The following is a 14643-nucleotide window of genomic DNA, read 5'->3' as shown; positions in this document are numbered from 1 at the left end:
CGATCGTTTGTGTCTTCCACGTTTGCTCGGGTGTGTAACTTGGTCACGGAACCGTTGCCGAAGGCTATGGTAGTGGCTCTACCCGATGGTGAGATGGTGTGGTGTTCCAAGGTTGCTTTGGGATGCCCGTTAAATTTTGAGGGAAGATTCCTGGATGCTGATTTGGTGGTGTTCAAGCTGTTGGGTTTTGATATCATCCTCGGGATGGATTGGCTATACCGATATTCTGCGAGTATTAATTGCAGAAGTCGGATAATTAGCTTTCAGCTTCCAGATGGTGATTGTCTGGAATTTGCGGGGAGTAGATTAAAAGAAAAACCGATAATTATATCGGCGATTCAGGCAAGACGAGAGATTGCATGGGGAGCGGATGCATTCTTGGTGCAGATGGTGTCCACGCCATCTGAGAAGAAATCTTTGGCAGACATTCCAGTTGTGGAAGAGTTTCCCGATGTGTTTGTGGATGACTTGCCCGGACTACCCCCTGTTTGGGAGATGGAGTTTGTTATAGACTTGGAACCTGGAGCGGCTCCTGTGCATAAAGCTCCTTATCGCATGGCACCGGCTGAATTGAAAGAGTTGAAGACTCAGTTGTAAGAGTTGGTAGAGAAGGGATTTATTTAGCCTAGGACGTCGCCGTGGGGTGCACCAGTTTTATTTGTTAAAAAGAAAGATGGAACCTTCCGTATGTGCATTGACTATCGGGAATTGAACAAGGTGACCATCAAAAATAAATACCCTCTCCCGCGGATTGATGATTTGTTTGACCAGCTTCAAGGAGCAGCCGTGTTCTCTAAGATTGATCTGAGGTCGGGATACTACCAGCTGAGAATCAGAGATCAGGATGTGCCTAAAACTGCTTTCAGGTCGAGGTATGGGCATTATGAATTCAAGGTGATGCCGTTTGGGTTAGCTAATGCCCCTGCAGCGTTCATGGATTTAATGAATCGAGTGTTTCGACCTTATCTGGATTCCTTTGTGGTGGTGTTCATTGATGATATACTGATTTTTTCCCGAGATGTTGAAGAGCATGTGTATCATCTTAGTCTGGTACTTGAGAGATTGAGAGAACACCAGCTATACGCCAAGCTCAGCAAGTGTGAATTCTGGTTGGAAGAAGTTAAATTCCTTGGGCATGTAATTTCCATGGGTGGAGTGGCAGTTGATCCTAGTAAGGTAGAAGCCATATTGTCATGGCAGCGCCCGACTACAGTGCGCGAGGTCAGGAGTTTCTTAGGGCTTGCCGGGTACTACCGAAGATTTGTAGAGGGTTTTGCTCGCCTATCCGGACCTCTCACAGCTTTGACTCGGAAGAATACAGAATTTGTTTGGTCAGAGAAATGTGAGAGAAGCTTCCAGGAATTGAAGAACAGGTTGACAACGGCACCAGTGTTAGCACTCCCAGAACCGCATAAGCCATTCGTCGTCTTCAGTGATGCGTCTAAGTTTGGTTTGGGTTGTGTCTTTATGCAGGAAGGATGGGTTGTAGCCTATGCATCTCGTCAGCTAAAGGACCATGAAAAGAATTATCCGACGCATGATCTAGAATTGGCTGCGATTGTTTTTGCCCTTAAGATCTGGCGGCACTTCTTGTATGGGGAAGCTTGCGAGGTATTTACTGATCATAAGAGCTTGAAGCATTTGTTTTCCCAGAAAAATCTGAATATGAGGCAGAGGCGATGGCTGGAGCTAATCAGTGACTATCAGTGTGAGATCAAGTATCATCCGGGGAAGGCTAATATAGTTGCTGATGCTTTGAGCCGGAAGTCACACTTGGAGGATGAAGCCGATCCGTCAGAATTGGAATCGTTGCTTTGTGGGATGAGAAGGCTCCTTATAGAGAGTTCGCAGCAAGTAGAGATTTTGTCTTCAGTTCTTGATATTCGGGTAACTGATTTTGAAGAATTGAAAGCTCTCCAAAGAAAGGATCCGAAGCTGCTGAACATCAGGAAAAGAGTCCGAAAATCTCGAGGGCCGTTGCATTATAGCATGGATAATGATGGGATACTTCGGTTCCGAGATCGCAGAGTGGTCCCCAAGGACTCTGAATTCCCGTTCGAACCCCCTCCCTCCGGTGCACCTTCCCACCAAATATCTTCCCCTGCCGGCCGGCCGTTTGGCCGGAAAAGCCATTTGAAGCCCCACGGATTTTGCTCCGATCCGCCGCCGTCGCTCCACCTCCGGCCACCATTTCTTCACCACTTCATCACCGGTCCCTTACTGTCCTAACCCACCCATTTCCGGCCTCCAACGACCACCGGAACAGCTCCTACGAGCTTAGTTTTCGATTTGCATTTTCCGGCCATTTCCGGCGATTCCGCCGCCACCCACGGCCGTTCATCACTTCCAATAGCTTCACAACCATCCCTAAACCATTCCCTATCAATTTCGTGTCCTAGTTTGTCCCCGTTCAAAAGTGGGTTTTTCAAACCCACGGCCGCAGTGAATTTTTACTGTGACGTTGCTTTTCCGCCGCCGTTTGCAACGCCGCTTGTTTTCTAAAATTACCGTATAGCGCTATAAGTATTTTCCAAACCCTATTTTCAGATTTAAATATATATTGCTCTTTCAATTAATTAATCTGCTGGTTGGTTGATTCCGGACTGAGTCCGAGGAGTTCGGGGGTCGGATGGATGGAGGACGGAGATACTTGTTTTATTGTTTTATGTTGGTTGGTTATCTTATTATGCATTGATATGGCATTACATGGTGCATGCACGTGTGTTTTTGTTTATGTGTGAAAAGCCTGTGTATTGGCGTAAGTGGTCTTACGGGTGCGTGTGTATCACGACCCCAAGCCGGGATGGGGTATTATCCCAGTGGAGCTCCTCTGGTCACTCGGGAGCGGAATAAACTGAGTGACATCCCCTGAGTTGTCGCTAGACGACGGGAGCGGGGGCTAGGGGTTGCTTGGCTACGAACGCGCCGGGCGCGGAACCGGGCATCGCTCTACGCACCGACTCTGTGGCCCTTCGCTGGTGAGGGCTAGAGGATGCTTGGCTACGAACGTGCGGGGCACGGAACTGGGCATCGCTCGTTAGGTGTCACATGCGTGGTGGTACTCTGCGGTGTGGCACTGGAGGCAGGGTGTGCGGATGACCCCCAGGGGAGGTCATGGTGCATACAGTTAATATGGATAATGGTTTGAGATGGATAAAAGCCAAATGTGACTTTTGGCGTGTTTTTCAGAAAGGATATGTTTTTGGGTCAAATGGGTTTTTGGCGTGTGTGGAAAAATCGTGTTTTATGGACTTTGTGCATTGGGCATGTTTCATGCATTTTGTTTGAGTTCTATGTGTTTTTATCTGGTAGTGTTTGGGTTTTACTTACCTGCGGTACCATTTTTGGTTCCGTAGCTTTTGGTGCAGAGTTCGAGGAGAAGGAGGAGGAGGCTGAGCCCGAGGATGCGGCTCCGCCGGGTTGCTGATGTCATGCTTTGTATTTGATATTTTATTATATGCGTGTTTCGTAATATTTTATTTATGTATGTTTTAAACAGCTTGTATTACGTTAAGAAAATTCTGGTACTTAGTTATGACTTTCGTTATCCGCTGCGTGTTCTTCCGTGCACATTTGTTGCTTTTGCACCCACTCAGCACCCGTCGATAGGATGGTGACCCGGGTTGTCACCATCCGGACGTCTCGATTTCCCCGTGTTCAGGCGTGGGGATTTAGGGGCGTCACATATCATCCTTATATTACATATAATTTTTTTTTCTTATTAAAATTATGGTGTATAAAAATGATGAATATAAAAATTTATTTAGTTGAGTAAGAATGAAAAAATAGAAATAAATAAAAAAATTATATGTGATGTATGGTGTATGGATGATAAGTAGAAATATTCAAGTTCGATTTGGCAGTTGAAAATTCTCATCTCATCATTACAACTTTATCAAATCTCTATATAAAATATAATAAATAAATCAAATTTTTTAAACTTTTTCAAATCCCAAAATAATAATAATATTGAAATATAATATTTTAATATTTCATTTTAAAACTCAAAATTCTCATCTCAAAATTCTCCACTACCAAACCGAACCTTATAGGCTTTGTTTGGATTTAGAAAATATCTCATCTCAACTATCTAATTACAATTTTTTCAAATTCCTAAATAAAATATAATAAACAACTCAACTTTTTTAAATTTTAAAATAAAAATAATATTAAAAAATAATATTATAACAATATTTTCTTCAACTAAATTACTTTCATCTTATCTCGACTAACTACTCCAACCTCCCCAATTAGCTCAGTTTAACATAATTTGATTTATAAGATTATTAGCCATTATATTTGACATTCATTAATATTTGTGAATGATTTTATATAGTTGTCCTTATATTATATATGAAATTATATAATTTTTTTTTGATAAAACATACTACATTCATTACTAACAGATATTATAACTTTGACATGAAACATATATTATAAGCCAACAACAATATTAGTAGCTCCTCAGTATATAACTGTACTTGACATGATTTAGTCCATGTTGCAAAGCTCTACAGACCATCGTCTGAGAGACAACATAACTTGTCTAAGACAAAGTTAACAAACCACATACTCTATCTAAGACAGAGTAGAGAACACACTCTATAGACAAAGGTCTAAGAGATACTGTATGAACAAAAGCCCAAGAGACTGTGTTTTTTATTTTATTTTTCTAAAAAAAAGACATAACAGAAATTAAAGATACATGGAAAAAAATGAATTATATTTAGAAAAGACATAATTCCATATTTTCAACATTGGAGGAAAAAAATTACAAACAAAGTGACTGTGATGGCGCGTGAGTACCACACACTACCTTGGAAGTATGATAATAAGTCAGGTCTGAAGTAGCCGGTGACCCTGGACCTAGAAATGCCGCTCGTGGCAACATAAGAGCACCCTTAGTGGTGGCGCGTAGATTTTACGTGCCCACTTTGGACTACCCGGGTGGCTCATGTGTAGCGCTGTTTGGCAAAACTTTTTGCTCATCTGAATGATCGGCGCCTTGGGAAACCTATAGTAGAGCACGTGGTGTCACCAAACAGCCTAGAGTAGTATATTGGCCTTTCGCCATACTTAGCCCTGAAAAAAAAAAAAACAAAAAAGAAAATGAATGAAGAAAACTAGAGAGTAGAGGGAGGAGGGATGAAGGAGGGAGGAAAGAATACGAGTCTGCTTAATCTATTTATATGAAACGGGTTAAATTAGTTGGAACATGTTAAATGACTGTGTCCAACATTATTAAATGTGTTAAGTAGGTCATATCATGTCACTTGCTATTTATATAGGTTATGTTAAGATTTTAGGTTTTGATCCATTTAATTGGATCATGTTTGGATTGCCCATATAATTAGTTTGATACTCATGAGTTGAGACGACACGAGCACCAACCATGAACATAAATTGACACCACTAGTCATTGTGCATCTAATTGTCTTCTTTATCTAACATTATGCATCTAACGATAATTTTTATCAAAACCAAGTCAAATGATAGTATGATTAAGATTATAATAAAATCTGGAGAAATTTATAATGTCTCGTATAACACATGAGAAATAATAGTTGCAGTTATGAGTGCACAAGCACCGCATAATTATTTTGAAAAAAGTAAATTAATACGAGACATATATGAAAAAAATTAATTTTAATTAATTTTTAACAATAAACCCCACTCTTTTTCAAAGTGACTGCATGTCACTTGCATACTCCATGACTGTATGTAGCATTACTTATGATATATTATTTAGCTGAAGGGAAGTATCAAATATATTTGTTTGACAATTGCAACAAATAGCAGAAGTTTAAATACAAAAAGCCTTCCAATTCATCTCATCTTATTTCATCATTAGAAAATTTTCAAACTTTAAAATAAAATATAATAAACAATTCAACCTTTTCAAATCTCAAAATAAAAATAATATTAACTAATAATATTCTAATAATATTTTATTTAACTTTCAACTTTCATCTCAACTCATCTTATCTCAGCTCACTATCTAACCGACAGCTAAATATATATTACCAACATTTTACTAATATAATGCAAGAGTACCCAATATGGCTAAAATTTACTACACACAATCCAAATCAGATGCTACTACATACACTTACTAAGTTTTGTTTTCAGAGAGTAATGCTACAAACTACATTACTATCTTATTTTCATCTCATTTTATAAATATGATACTTTGCATCACCTTTGAATCATCCCTTAATTCTATTAAAAAACCTAAAAAGTTGATGGACAATATCATCCCAGGCATCACAGTAACATAAAAGTAAGATGATGCCAGTATTGAAAATGATACTGTAAAGGTTTCCTTGACCATCAAGTGAATTCTCATGCAATGTAATGAAAATGAGATTAGTTCGTGGTTTAACTACGTTGCAATATTGTTTTTGTTTTCGTCAACAATTTCATTAATGATATATCATATAAGAATAGAAAAAATGTAAATTAATATGCTTGAAAATCTCCATACATTCTCAATATTGGGGAAAAAGAACATATATATATATATATATATCTATGTGATTTGAAGATGGAAAACACATCAAAATTCAACTAAAACCCCTAAAAATTCTTATACTACTTAAGGTCCATCATCACCATGTCTCCAATTGTGTATTGTGTAAAAAACCGAGACATTAAAAAAGAAAATACATGACTTATAAAATAATACCACAAAGCAAGGGACCTGGTATTTTGATATAAGAAGCGAAGATCATATGAAAGATATTCCAATTCTAGGGAGTATGAGCATGAAAGATCATATGAATAAAATATTGTTAGAAAATAAAATTTTAATATTAATTTTGTTTTGAGATTTGAAAACGTTGAATTATTTATTATATTTTGATTAAAAGTTTGTAAAAGTTGTATTGCCTAGATAAGATGAAATGAGTTCAGTTGATTTCTAAAATCAAATGAGGCCTTAGTCTTTCGGGCTAATAACCCAAATTTCAAGATATGAAATGCTTTAGTAAGGCATTATTGGCAAAAAAATGTTGGAGGATCTTGTCAATTCCATCCTAGCTCTATGGTTGCTCAGATTATGAAGGAATAATATTTTAAAGATGGCAATCTACTGGCTTCAAAAATTGGGCACGGGCCGTCAATGATATGGAGAAGTCTTTGGTTATCTCTGGATTTACTTAAAGATGAATTAAGATGGAGAGTTTGGAATGGGCTAGAGATTAAGATATAGAAGGATAAGTGGCTAGTACCAATCCAGACATCTTACAAAGTGTAGTTTCTTATTACTATTTTACCCAATGAAGCAAAAGTTACAGAATTAATTGACACTGAAAATAAATGTTGGAAGGAAACAAATGTTGCAGTACCAACAGGAGGCTGAGGCAATAAAAAGTCTACCTATCAGTAAAATGGGAGTAAAGGACAAAATAATTAATATGGGGACTTATAAAAGATGGAAGACTTTTAGTTAAAAGTGCTTATTGACTCGGTTTTAAATGTGTTCTTCCAAGTGTAGAAGTGTCAAGTTGTATCAAGGATAAATCAAGGATCGTATTCCACAGAGACAAAGGGTTATCAAAGTATTTGTGACATTTTTGTTGTAAAAGATGTGTTGACTATGAGAAATGAAAATAAATGTGAATCTATGTTTCTAAAATTACCAAGAACTAAGAGATTTAAGGAAAATGTGTAGAAGTTGAATTAAACTTGTAAGAAGCAATAAAACAAACACTTGGGATGCAATTTTCGCCAATTTCTAATTTGAAGTTGGATTTACCTCTAATTTCATCTTCTCTTAACTATTTTCTCATTCCAAGAGATTATGATCAGTTAATTAAACAATAAGCACACTTTTCAGTATAATCAAGGTGTTTGACAGATTTTATAACAAGTGTAAAAGTGAAAGAAAGCCATCAAAATCTTGTTACAAGTTCAAGCATCAATCGTGCCTTTATGTCTACGAATGATTAAGTTCAAGAACATAGAACCTTAATCCTTCCTATAAGCAAAATGAAATACAATCTATCAAGTTAATCATTTAAAATTCCATAACTTTAAAGAAAATCCAACCCAAAACAGTCATAAGTTACTCATTGAATCCCAAGCTAAAAATCTAGCCTATCATTTCTAAATTAGCAAAATATCTAAAAATGATGAACCCTAACATTTTAAGTTGCTGTATGAAAATAAATACAGAAGAATAATAGGCCGAATAGCCAATGACCGAAACCAAAAGGTCTAGGAAAGAAAAACTTAAACCAAAATGCCGAGTCCCCAAACCTTTCGGTTTAAGAACGAACAAGAAAACTGAAAAGAAATGAGAAAAAATAAAAACTCAGAGAGAGAGAGAGCCTCACGCCGACTCCACCCCCTGGAAACCCACACAGCAGGAAAAAAAAAAAGCAAGAGAGTGCTTCTGTGCCGTCCCCTTCCCAAAACTAAAAACAAGAAAAAATAAAAATTACCCCCGTGAGAGAGTCCGTAAGGTCTCCAACCAAACAAAAAAATAAAAGCAAAAAGAAAGAAGCCAAAAAAAAAAGAGTCTGCAACCCTGCACACGATCTAGACCCAGCCGAAAGAAAAAAAACAAAAAACTAGCAAAACCTAGCAAAAAATTAAAAAATGGTGAATAAATGAAAGTCCCCTTTTAGCTGTGCATGATCTGCTCTCCATTGAGGTCCAATGTCCTTGCCCATTAGTTTCAACTAGGGGTGAACAATTAAGCCGCAACCTGACCCGAAAATTTTGACCCGATTCGATGCAAATTAACCGGACCGAAACAGAAACGGTCAGAATCGGGTATTTCCAGTTAATAACCATTTGAAACAAATCGGGTTAGGTAATTACCCGTTAACCGACTAATGCTTCGAACGACGCCGTTTACACTACTGAATCTCCCCCCTTCCTAGTTCCCCCCTTTATTTGCTGCTCTGCATTTTCGTTCTTCATTTCTTCCGAAACCTATGCCCTACGCGGTACGCCCAGCCGCCAGCTCTTGGTTCCCTCTTTGCAACTCTCTGTCTCCCAGCCTCACAGTCGCGACTCGCCCATCTCAACCCTGACTCGCTGTCTCCCAGCCACCAACTTCTTCTTCTTCGGAAAGACGCTTCCAGCTTTAGGCTTGAATTGCGGCTCCGTCTCCAATTTGGCCACTTGATCACCACCTGGGTTTAGCTTTACCCCCTCATCTTGCTCCGTCTCCTAGCCTCAACGTCTTCGATCTGGCCGCTTGATTCAACTACCTCATCGCCATTTCTCTTTCTTTGCCTTTTCTCTGTGTTCTTTTCGGCAAGATTGGGACAGACTTTACAACAACTCATGACAAAACGGAATAATTGATTCTGATTCAAAAAATTTTGGATCAGGTAATTGGGTAACGGAAGAGTTACGGAACAATTCCGTTCGGAACAATGCAACTTTGGGTCGGGTCGGAACATCGTCTTTTCGGTTCGGATTGGGTCGGCGTATAGCCCTAGTTTAAGCTCCTGCTTGATCTGCTGTCGCGTGCTCCTATTGCTTGAGGCCACGATCTCCAACCCTGTCTGTGCGTGATTTTCCTCTGCCAGCTACTTCTTTGTGCATTGTTGGATATTTCCAAGAATACCCATTTATTGTAATATTTCTCTATTTTCAAATGGGGTGTAGGTAGCTCATGTATTTTTTTAGTAGTGCCCTGCAATATTTAAGTAGGATACAAAATGAGTAAAATTAAGGTATTAATTCTTATGTGAAATAGCTGCATTACAAATCCTTTTCAGTGCAAAAATATCAAAATTTATTAATTTACTCAAATGTCATAATCTACTCCATAATTAAGTGCTTAATTCATTTTGGTTAAACGATTTAGTTACTTTAGCAACTTAATTATGTAGTTTTGATACTTCATCACTTATCATTTAGCAATGACAAGGAAGAGGGAGAAATGCTTTTATTTTAGAAGTCTGATTGTCCAAAGAAAATTATGACAGCAGCAGCCACAACTCTAGATGAATTTATGCATGCTCAGGAACTGCCAAGTGAAAGGGAAACTACCTCAGAAGCTGCAAGAAACAGTGCCAGATGGCATAAACCTGATTTGGATGCGATGAAGACAGATTGGGATGCAGCAATGAACAATAAAAGAAGAAACGTGGGCATTGGGATCATTGAAAGAAATTCTGGAGGAGATCCTATGCTTTCTCTATGTCCAAGTTACAATTTTTTGATGAATGCTGATACTACTGAAACTTATTCTCTGAGAAGGGCTACGAGCGAGTTATGCATTGAGATGGGCTTCTCTCGGGTTGTTTTTTAGGGGGATGCTAAGAACATTATTCAAGCTACTAATGGAGTGGAAGAGGACTGAACCAGGCATGGATAGATTATTGAAGATAACATATGTATGTTTCATGCAAATTCTGGATAGAATGTGAGCTTTGTCTATAGGGAAGCAAATGTAGTGGCTCATAGTTTAGCAAAATTTGGTTTATCTTGTGAAAATGAGAGTTTGGATAGAAGATGCTCTACCATCGATTATGAGTCTAATTTTGACGGATAAAGTTTGTAAATATGGTTGATAATCAATGAAGTGGTCTATGCTAATTAAAAAAAAAAAAAAAACAATTCATGGTTTCATAGAGATCCACGGGCCCGTTAATTACGACTCTAATTATCTAGAGGGCACGCAATCTCAAGGTTGGAATTAGGAGGGTAGCGGGTCCAATTCGGTGTAGTTTTTAACATATTTTATAACTAAAGTAATATATACTAGTATTGAGATTTGAAGAACCGATATTGCATCAATTATACTTCTAAACCGGTACTTCTAATTTTACTCATTCCGGTCCAATTTTTCCAATATTTTATATATACTATAATAGTATATAGTGATAATATATTATAGTATATTATAATTTATATTATAATTATATTATATACTATAGTGATATATTATAGTATATTATAATATATAAAGATATAGTATTAGTATAACTATTAATACAATCGACTATAATGATATATATAATTTATTTGTATAGGATTTTAAAATATAATATTATATTAATTAGCAATTTATCATATAATACAAAATTATTTTATTAATAATTATATATAATATAAAAAATCATATAAATTTTTTTTATACACTATTAAGAATTAAAATATATATGAACCGGTCCGCTCCGATTCGGTTTAATGTTAGAAAAAGAAAAATCGGAACCAGATTAAATTTGATTGGTTTTGAGAAAAATGAATTGGTACTGGATTGAATCTAACTTGATATTGGTCTAGTTTGGTTTACCAGTTTTTTTTTTCACCCCTCGTTGGAATTAATCAACATTCTCACAAGGTGGCTGGAGTCTCGTTTGTGAATATGTAGAGTAATTTTTTCATATAGGTCTCATATTCATTCATTTTTTTTAAAAGTAATGCACGGACTTGCACATCTTAAAACTATAACTATCATCTCTCTATTGAAGATCATATTGTTATCGTGGGAACAAAAAAATAAAAGTAATGTTATATCCACAAAATAATTACATAAAATAATTTCACAAACTGACGTAATTTTATCTGATTTGTTAGATCTACTTTATAATAAAAGTAACTTTATAATCTGACAAATCACATCAAGTCACATTAGTATTTGAGATTGTTTTTGTGTAATATCTTTGTGACTAAAGTATTTTTCAAAAAGAGAATCATCACACCAAACAACTGTCTTTATTGCATAGGAAAATGATACTTGGGGCCCTCCAAGTTACCACTCGGGTATTTTAATTTTTTTCTTAATGGTTAAAAAAGAACTACTAGTGAAGTTGTGTATTTGTTTCTTACTGGTTAAGGCTATTAAAAAAATATTTGAAAGAAATGAAAAAAAAAATAAATGCACTAGGGGAAACGCCCAATGGTACATGTAACATGTTGGGTGAGCATTGTCCTTATTGCATAACACAATATAATTATGTTACCATTTTATAAGGATGTACGTATATGGTAATTAAAATTTTGTATATGGGTCACAGTTTTTTTAAAGAAGTGTTTGCACATTCTAAGATTATATCTAATATTATTCTATTATATATTAGTAATGCTAGATACAGTTTTAGTATGTACAAGTTCTGCGCACTCGCTTTGAAACAAAGTTGGATCCACTATTATTATTTTTTTCAAAGTTGGATCCACCATTTTTCTATTTTTTTTAGCGAGTTTCGATATACTAAGTGGTGTATAAAATATATACCTTAGATGAATGCTCAGAGGAGGTCCGAATGGATGAAAGGTTGAGAAACAATTGGGACCTCATAGTGCTTAGTGTAACAAAGATGTTCTCGTGGAAGGCTGGGAACAATATGTTGCCCACAAAGGAAAATTTGTTTAAAAGGAAGATGGTAGGAGAGAAAATCTGTCCAATTCGCAATGCAAAGGCAGAAACCACTATGCATGTCCTATGAGAATTTCCAACAACTAATAATATCTAGGCAGAAGCTAGAAGCAGGGTTCATAAATGGAGTAGATTAGAAGATGGCTTTATGATGTTTTGGGAGAGGCTGATGCAAAAATTGAGAGAGAATGAGTTGGAAGAAGTGGCAATGCTGTTTAGAAGAGTATGGATGTGAAGAAATATGATTGTTTTGGAAAAAAAGCTTCTATGCCCAAAAGCTGTTATGAGAATAGCAACTAAAGCTCTGCTAGAATACAAGAATGCTCAGTCTATACAGATACAAGCTTCTGCGAGGGGATTGATATAGTGGGAAAAACTAGGTTGTGGTTTTGTTAAAGTAAATTGGGATGCTTCTTTAAATGTGAAAGAAAGAAGAATGTGAGTGGGTATCATAATTAGGGATGAAGGAGGAGAGGTGCTGGTTGCTATTTGTGATCAAAAGAAAAATGTTGAAAATTAAGTGTTGGCAGAGTGTTATGCCTTGAGGATGGCATTGGAGCTGTATAGTGAACTTAATATTCACAATGCAATTTTCGAAAGTGATGCAAAAACTATTATCGTGGCAGTTCAAAGGGATGAAGAGGAGATGTCACTCTTTGGGTCCTTGGTTGAAGATGTAGAGTTTTTCTTTAGTAGAAATGCTGATTGGCAATTGCAATTTGCTAATAGAGAGAGCAATACAGTGGCTCATACTTTAGCTAGGACAACACTAAGCTTGTTAGAAAAAACAGCGTGGATAGAGGAGATGCTAGACTTTGTTGGCAAGGGTCTAGAAATGATAAGCATTGTAATGTAGGGTATTCATCCAGATCCAGATATCTGGCAATAACCGGATCCAGATCCGGATTTGGATTTCAAAACCCAGGCGGATAATCGGATACAATCTGGATATCAAGATTGTTTGCTACTTTTTTTTTTTTGGATAAAAACCAGATCCGGGTTATAACTGGATTCAATCTAGGTTTTGTAATATTTTATTTTTAAAAAAACTTATAACTTTAAAAAAGAAATTATAGCACTTAAAAAAAAAAATCTGATATCATGTTCAAATTGCCTATATTTAAAAAAAAAAAAAATTTAAACACTTTTAAAATGTTCTTAAAAAAAATTGAACAAAATAAAAAAAATGCAAAATAGGTAATATTGTTGTTACATCACAATGCAAAATATAAATTTACAAAGAAAAAAATAAATAATAATACATTACAACTAATTAAACTAATACAATGTCACTACTCTTAACCAATAATAAAAAAAATACAAAGTTACTACCCTTGACATCTTCAATCTGGAATTAGGGTAAGCTGCACAAGGGAACTGTTTTGATATAAGTATCTGCCAAATCATGTGTTGATATAAGAAAATCAATATGATGCAGTTTTACCAATAACATATATTACAAATACATGGAACAATTAGGAATTGCAAATAATCAAGCCAAGCCCATTGAAGAATTATTAGTACCCAAACTACATCATTATGGAGATCTTCACTCCTTATTTCCTATTGAAAGTTTGTGCTCAAAATGCAATCCCACAAAACATGTGATAGCTGCCATTAAAAACGAAGTTAATAGTTTAAGCCTAGTCAAAATGAAGATAAGATGTATCCAAACCAAGTTAATATTAGATATGTGATACTCCTAGTAGGAACATTCACAGTTTTTTTTAAAGATAATTTACAATTTCTTTATAATCTCATATTTGATCTAATTCATCAGCAGCAACAAATAGAATCATTATAGAGAGCGTAGTAGTACAACCCATTGAAACCAAATTATGCAAAATAGATCAAGATGCAAACTCACTAGCATGAGTAGGTCCAGATGATAGGGTATTGTTCCAATTAGTAAGTCATAAACTGTAGGCATTATAAAATAGACAACATATTATATATTAAACAGGCCATAGAGAGGTAGTTAACATGCAGTATAACCTTTTTCCATTAATCATTGTCATGCGATTATATCATAACAACACCCATATGCTTGCAAAGAATTGACCAATTAATATTTTAAGTTATCTAACTGATAAATGACCCATTTGGCTCCTTTTAAGTTTCTCATTGCAGAAAACCAACCCATTAAATCTCAATCACTACTTATTTATAAACTTTAATTAAACAACTTAGAAAGGGTATGGTTGCATGTGTGTGAGATTATTGTAGTATTAGTATTTTTTAAAAAGTTTAATTATTCAAGTTTGCCAATACAGAAACTCTGTTCATTGTTCAAGTTTAAT

The sequence above is a fragment of the Carya illinoinensis genome, chromosome 1 (genome assembly GCF_018687715.1).
Source record: "Carya illinoinensis cultivar Pawnee chromosome 1, C.illinoinensisPawnee_v1, whole genome shotgun sequence".
Lineage (NCBI taxonomy): Eukaryota > Viridiplantae > Streptophyta > Magnoliopsida > Fagales > Juglandaceae > Carya > Carya illinoinensis.
This window is presented reverse-complemented; position numbering follows the sequence as displayed.